Genomic DNA, 7,424 nt, shown 5'->3' with positions numbered 1-7,424 from the left:
AAAACCCTGGGCTTTTTTTGCAGCAGGAACTCCTTTGCATGTTAGGCCACACACCCCTAAAGTAGCCAATCCTAATGAGTTCCTGCTGTTGGGCGTGGCCTATTATGCTAATTAGTTCCTGCTGGGCGTGGCCAACTCGGGAGCCAGCCGGAACTCCGTTCCTGTGCGTTCCTGCCCAAAAATAGCCCTGATGCTGGGTGACCTGGGGTTCTCAGCATAACCTCTCTCACAGGGTTGTTGCTATGAGGGTAGAATGGAGGAGAATGGTGGAAGGTGGTTTGGGTGGGAAGTGCCATCAAGTCGCAGCCGACTTGTGGTGACCCCTGTAGGGCTTTCAAGACAAGAGATGTCCAGAGGTGGTTTGCCCTTGCCTGCTTCTGCATAGCAACCCTGGACTTCCTGGGTGCTTTCCTACCCAAGTACTAACCAGGGCCAACCCGGCTTAGCTCCCAAAGGTGTGACAAGGACGAACTAGCTTGGGCCACCCAGGTCATGGCATAAAGTTATTTAATGGAACCTTTAATCTCAGTTGGGTTCCATTTATATTTCTTACAGAGCAGTTGCAGGTCAGATTCAAATAATTTCATCATATGGTTTATCCAGAGAAGCAGCTATGGGGAAGGGGAGCCAGGCACGGGCATTTGGCATGTACGAACACATGTCTGCACATCGCCAATGTTCCCTCTAAGCAGAGTTAGTGTGAGCTAGCTCCCAGTTTTCTAACCCCTGGCTCACACGTTTTTGTCTTCACTCAGGAAGGAGGGCTCCAGAGAAAACTAATTTATGCCATAGCCAAATCACCTGCTCATAATTTTAAGGCCAGCAGCTCACAAAGTAGAATTTCTGCTCACAGGACTCCATAGCTTAGAGGGCGCATTGGTACACCCTTGTCCGAGTCCAGGTGTATTCCTCTCCCACCACAAGCCAGAGTGTATGGTCGGAAAGTCTAGTTTATTTATATACTGCCTTTCCATTAAAAGTCCCCCAAAGTAGTACAAAATAATAAGATCAATAAAGAGCTAAGAGGTACAATAAAAAAGTCAGTTTAAAATTCAGCTAAGAAACCTGCAGTGCAGCAACCTTGCTGACGTGTAGATATGTCTGGTCAATTTATTTAGTATGTTTTTAATGCATCCTTCCTCGAAGGAGCTCATAAGAACATCAGGATCTAAGAGAAGCCATGTTGGATCAGGCCAATGGCCCATCCAGTCCAACACTCTGTGTCGCATAGTGGCCAAAACTCAGGTGCCATCAGGAGGTCCACTAGCGGGGCCAGACCTCCAGAAGCCCTCCCACAGTTGCCCCCCCCCAAGCACCAAGAATACAGAGCATCACTTGCCCCAGACATAGTATTCCATCCATACCTTGGAGCTAATAGCCACTGACGGACCTCTGCTCCATATGTTTATCCAGTCCCCTCCTGAAGCTGAGCTGTCTATGCTTGTAGCCACCACCACTTCCTGTTGCCGTGAATTCCATGTGAATTCACCTTTTTTGGTGAAGAGGTACTTCCTTGTATCTACTCTAAGTCTACTGCTCATTAATTTCATTGCATATCCACGAGTTTTTGTATTGTGAGAAAGGGAGAAAAGTACTTCTTCAAAGCAGATGTTCTATAACCAAGCTCACCCCTTAACTGAAGACCTGGAGGAGACTAATGAAAGGTGAAGAAGGGGTGTGTGGCTCAGTGGTAGAGCATCTACTTGGCATGCAGAAGGTCCCAAATTCAATCCCTAGTATCTCCAGTTAAAAGATCTGGCAGTAGTAGAAGAAGAAGAGATTGGATTTATACCCCACCCTTCACTACCCAAGGGAGTCTCAGAGCGGCTTACAAACTCCTTTCCCTTCCCCTCCCCACAACAAACACCCTGTGAGGTTGGTGGGGCTGAGAGAGCTCTGACTGAAACTGCTCTTTTTCAAGAACAGCTCTTATCAGAACTACGGCTTGCCCAAGGTCATCCAGCAGGTGCATGTGGAGGAGTGGGGAATCAAACCCGGTTGTCCCAGATTAGAGTCCGCGCACTTAACCACTACACCAACTGCCTCTCGGTGATGTGAAAGAAAGTAGGTGATGTGAAAGACCTCTGCCTGAGACCTTGGAGAGCCGCTGCCAGTCTGAGTAGACAATACTGAGCTTGATAGGCCAAGGATATGATTTAGCATAAGGCAGCTTCATGTGTTCATGTAGAACTTGGGTAACTTTAATAAGGTTTCTTAGGAGTTCTTCCCTCCAAAACGCCAACCAGATGCATACCTGCTGAGCTTCAATAAGGCTGCTATTTTTTACCTTCTGACTATTAACCAGTGTAAGCCACCCTGAGCCTGCTTTTGCGGGGAGGGCAGGGTACAAATTAATTAATTAATTAAATAAATAAAATGAAAATTAGCAAAAACAGGGAGACAACAGAGTTCCGTTCTCCCTCCCCAGCAACAGGTATCCCCAAATCAGGACAACCGCTAGGTTATTGGGACAGTGTATGCAGTTTAGGAGACTGAACCAATCCGCCAGCAAAAGGAAGCTTTTGTATAACTTGAGACTAAACCGAAATGAATTTGCACTGGGCATACAGCAGGCTGGAAATGGCACCTTTCGCTCTAGAACTCAAACATTTAATCCTGCAACCATCTGAGCTGGTTGTGGTCATTCAGTGGTAAGGGAGAAGTCACTCTGTGCATTCTCAGAGGCTGGACTTTGGCCTTGCAGACCGATTGAGAGGAGGCCACCCCTGGCTGCAGTAATACTCCACACAAACCATCAGATGTTGTCCAACTGCATAAAAGACTTCAGGAGCCTTTCATCTCGGCTCTGCTTTATCACATCACTAATTAAAAAGAAGCCCATTCATCGACTCCAGATCTAAGTCAGCTCGCTTCATAAAAGAAAGAACATCTCTCCATTATGGCATCTCCCAATCATCCTTTGATGTCTCAGCTGGGACCAGCGCTATTGTAATGAGATGCAGGTTCCTTGGCAGAGTTTCAGGCCCAGCTCTTAATCAAACTCCATTATGATCACAGAACGCAGGGGGGTTCATTTTTGCCAATCTAATATGCCGCGGAAATCAATGGGCATTAGCAGACTTCTCCCCGCATCCTACAACAGCGTTTAGCTACTTCTGATAATTATTTCCCTCCCCCCTTCCTAGTGATCATTGATCCACCAGCTCTGATTGCAAAACATCCGATTCTGTTTTCGGGTTTGCCATTATGCAAAGTTTCACACTCCATTAGCATCTGCCAGCATTTAATAGCAAAACAGCTCCAACATGCTAGAGCTTTCTGATGTCCCCTGAAACACACAAAAGAGCTCTCACTTATGTAACCAATAAGCATCATTAAACACAAGCGCTTCCTGTGGCCCCTTCTCCCCCACTGCCAATTTTCTCTCATTTACAAAATTAAAGTGACTTGCCGCTTTGTTGACTAATGTGTTCCAAACCTGGAGAGGAGCCGGGAAGCTAGACTCAGCTCTCTAGAGCTGTCCCTTAATGCCCAGGAACTGACCCGGTTAGGGATGCTTCCAAACCTAATGCAGGTTACTTCCTAATTTTGGGATTCTGGTCTACTTGCCCTTGTTTCCAAAGAGGAACCGATCAATGTTCCCTCTAAGCTGTGGAGTCTTGTGAGCAAAAATTCTACTCTGGCACTAAAGTTGTGAGCGAGTGATTTATTTATTTAATTAATTTTATTTATACCCCACCCTCCCCGCACGCGGGCTCAGGGCGGCTTACAATATACGGGTGTAATACACCATCGTTCAACAGTAAAGGAACACAGTGCAGTAAAAACACAATTTGGCTACTGCATAAATTAGTTTGCTCCGGAGCCATCTTTCCTGAGCGAAGACAAAAATGTGTGAGCCGGAGGCTAAAAAACTGTGAGCTAGCTCACACTAACTCAGCTTAGAGGGAACATTGGGACCGATGCATCTAGGACCCACCACTGTGCAAATGCAAACTTCTCCCCAAATTTTGGAATTCTGAACTACCTGGTCTGGTTTCTAAAGAGGAACCGATGCATCTAGCATTCACCATTGTGCAAATACAAATTTCTTCCAGAATTTTGGAATTCCGAACTACCCAGTCTGGTTTCTAAAGAGGAGGCTGTGCACCAAGAGCCTGCCATTGTGCCAATGCAAATGTCTCCCTGGCTTTTGGAATTTTGAATCGGCCCCGGTTAGTACTTGGATGGGAGACCACCAAGGAAGCCCAGGGTTGTTATACAGACGCAGGCCATGGCAAGCCAACCTCTGAACGTCTCTTGCCTTGAAAACTAGTTAGCTGCAATTTGTTGGCAGATTAAACCACATACACACAGACCAGTGTTCCCTCTAAGCTGAGTGAGTGTGAGCTAGCTCACAGGGGTTTTTTTAGCCTCTGGCTCACACATTTTTGTCTTAGCTCAGGAAGGAGGGCTCCAGAGCAAACTAATTTATGCAGTAGCCAGATCACCTGCTCACAACTTTAATGCCAGTAGCTCACAGAGTAGAAGTTTTGCTCACAGGGCTCCATAGCTTAGAGGGAGCACTGACACAGACCACTTACGATTGAACCTGGGACCTTTCCCACAGAAAACAGGTGCTCCGCCACTGAGCTCTGGCTCCACCCTAACAAAAAGGAATGTTTTCAGTCTCATGTATTACAAAATACACCCTGGAGAAGAGGAGGATGAGGGGGGCAATGCTTGCTCTAAGTATTATTTATTTATTTATTTCGATTTCTATCCTGCCTTGCCTCTGAAGGGCTGTCACTTAGAGGAGGGCAGGGAGCGGTTCCTGTTGGCAGCAGAGGAGAGGACTCGCAAGGATGGGTTTAAATTAAGGATGGGAAGGGTTTTTTTGCTGGATTTTAGGAAAAACTTTTTGACGGTGAGAGTTGAGCAACAGTGGGATCAGCTGCCCAGGGAGGTGGTGAGCTCCCGCTCACTGGCAGTCTTCAAGCAGCGGCTGGACAAACACTTGTCAGGGATGCTCTAGGCTGATCCTGCATTGAGCGGGGGGTTGGACTAGATAGCCTGTGTGGCCCCTTCCAGCTCTGGGATTCTATGATTCTAAAACTGATATCAAGGATCATGCAGAGATGGAGAATCTCAGTGAGAAACATCACACAGACCGTTCATCAGAACATCTCAATCAACGCATTCCCCTGTCTCAAAAAGCCCTCTGAACACGAAAACAGATCAGAAAAATGCTCCAAATCTGCAAACTTCTCTTGCTGCCGAGAGAGCAGAGGCCTGAAATCTACCAGGGAAGGCCCCGCAGAGTCGAGAAATCTGAAACACAGTGACTTGCAGGTATAATGAAGAAGAAAAAAGCCATCCATCCAGAACCGACAGAGCTCTCCCAACTCAAGGCAATGGGTAATTTCAAGCACAGCTTTCAGCAGTTCACTCTGAAGCTTGCTTTTCTGAAGTTTCAATTAAAATCCAAGTGGCTGTTTTTGAGAAGAGGACCAAGAGTGAGAAAAGTCAAGCACCGAAGCACTAGAGGATTAAGATCTCCACTCCAAGGCGCAGCACTTCAATTGCTTTCTCTGCCAAAGCACTGAGATGCGCTTGGAGCCAAGAGGTAGGGAGTTGACGTCTGAATTAAGTCAGGTGTGCTTATGATGTCCAAGGGAAGAACAGCAGTGCTTTAGAGAAAGAGAAGAAGAAGATATTGGATTTATACTTCGCCCTTCACTTGGAGTCTCAGAGCAGTGTACAACCTCCTTTCCCCTCCCCTCCCCACAACAGACACCCTGTGAGGTAGGTGGGGCTAAGAGAACTCTTTCGAGGACTGCTCGTGAGAGAACAGCTTAAAGAGAACTTGTGACTGACCCAAGGTCACACCAGCAGCTGCATGTGGAGGAGTGGGGAATCAAACCCAGTTCTCCCAGATTAGAATCTGTGCTCTTAACCACTACACCAAACTGGCTCTCTTTATCCACAGTCTTTGCACACTGGCTGCATTTCCCCCTTCCGCGATTAACATTTACCAAGCAGAGCTCTTCCGTGGCCTGCAAAGATAGTGCCAGTTGCACTTCTTGCTTGCTTCGCAATTTGGGGCAGCGGCTGAGAAGACCATGTGCTGCCTAGTGTCCTGCATGCAGTTGTCTTGTGGATAAGGCCACAGCTGCTGCTTCAGCAATCAGGCCTTCAGACAATCTGCAACCTCAACCACTTTCCCCCGTGCTGGATAGTGCCTTTGTTTTGCTCACTGGATCCTGCGGTAGCAGAAGTGGGACGCTGACGCCACATCTTGAATCCATGAAGTCAACAAGAAATGGTAAAGTTGAGGGGTTTATCAGAGTTTCTTCTGTCTACCCCACTTCTTACCCAGCAAGAACAGAAGAACATAAGAGAAGTAAATGTTGGATCAGGCCAAAGGCCCATCCAGTCCAACACTCTGTCACACAGTGGCCAAAAACACCAGGTGCCATCAAGAGGTCCAGCAGTGAGGCCAGGACACTGTTGCGCCCCCAAGCACCAAGAATACAGAGCATCACTTGCCCCAGATTGAGAGTTCCTATCTGTACCTTGTGGCTAATAGCCACCGATGGACCTCTGCTCTATATGTTTATCTAATTCCCTCTTGAAGTTGTCCATGCTTTTAGCTGCTACCATCTCCTGTGGCAGTAAGCTGTCAGTAGCATTCTGATCAACACATTTTTGTAACGGACAAATCTACATAAGCCATTAGAGACTGGATACATGCACTTACAGACCCAAATCTTTCTTTATTCCTGTCCTTTAGCCTCTACCATAAAACAGCAGTTTTTCTAAGACATTGACGGATTTCCCTGGAGAATTCGAAGTTACAATAATGAGTCAGCACCATGGACAGCGGCACATAAGCCTCATGAACGACATTCTAAAGGCCACTGCCAACTTCCAACAAGAACAGACTGAACAGCTTGCCAAAGTTAGGCTATTGATCTGTATAAGTCCAGTGCAATCACCTCTGGCTAGCATCAGTTCCCCAAATGTCTCAGGTGAGAAAGATCTATCCCATAACTGCCACCTGAGATCCTTTGAGCGGTAGATGCCAGGAGTAGAAAAGAACCAGAGTTCAGGAGCACCTTAAAGACTAACAAAATTTGTGGCAGGGTAGGAGGTTTTGTGAGCCGCTTCTCACTTCTTCAGTGACTCATGGAAGCTCCTCCCCTGACACAAATTTTGTAAGGTGCAACTGGACTATTGTTCTTTCCTGCTGCTACAGACAGACTAACATGGCTACCCATCTGACTCTCGATGGCAGGACGTTTAACCTTTCCACCCATAATGCACATGTTCTCCCACCACAGCTTCCACTCTTCGTTTTCACTCATACATTCTTTTACAGTTTATGACTGGCAGCTGAGCATGCAAAATAGATACATTTTTAAAAATTCATTTTGCATACCCGTTCCAGCCTCCTTCAGATGGTATTGCCTTGGAGGAAAAAA

At 46.8% G+C, this 7,424-nt stretch overlaps 1 protein-coding gene across 1 annotated transcript in view; it reads right to left on the bottom strand.

Annotated features, from left to right (window-relative positions):
* The window catches only part of PLCH2 (phospholipase C eta 2), a gene marked incomplete at its 3' end in the record, with an annotated part of 135,966 nt that overhangs the window by 101,427 nt on the left and 27,115 nt on the right, over positions 1-7,424 (bottom strand). The window lies entirely within an intron of this gene.

Source organism: Gekko japonicus, unplaced genomic scaffold (assembly GCF_001447785.1).
Source record: "Gekko japonicus isolate JY-2015 unplaced genomic scaffold, Gekko_japonicus_V1.1 scaffold220, whole genome shotgun sequence".
Lineage (NCBI taxonomy): Eukaryota > Metazoa > Chordata > Lepidosauria > Squamata > Gekkonidae > Gekko > Gekko japonicus.
This window is presented reverse-complemented; position numbering and strand designations above follow the sequence as displayed.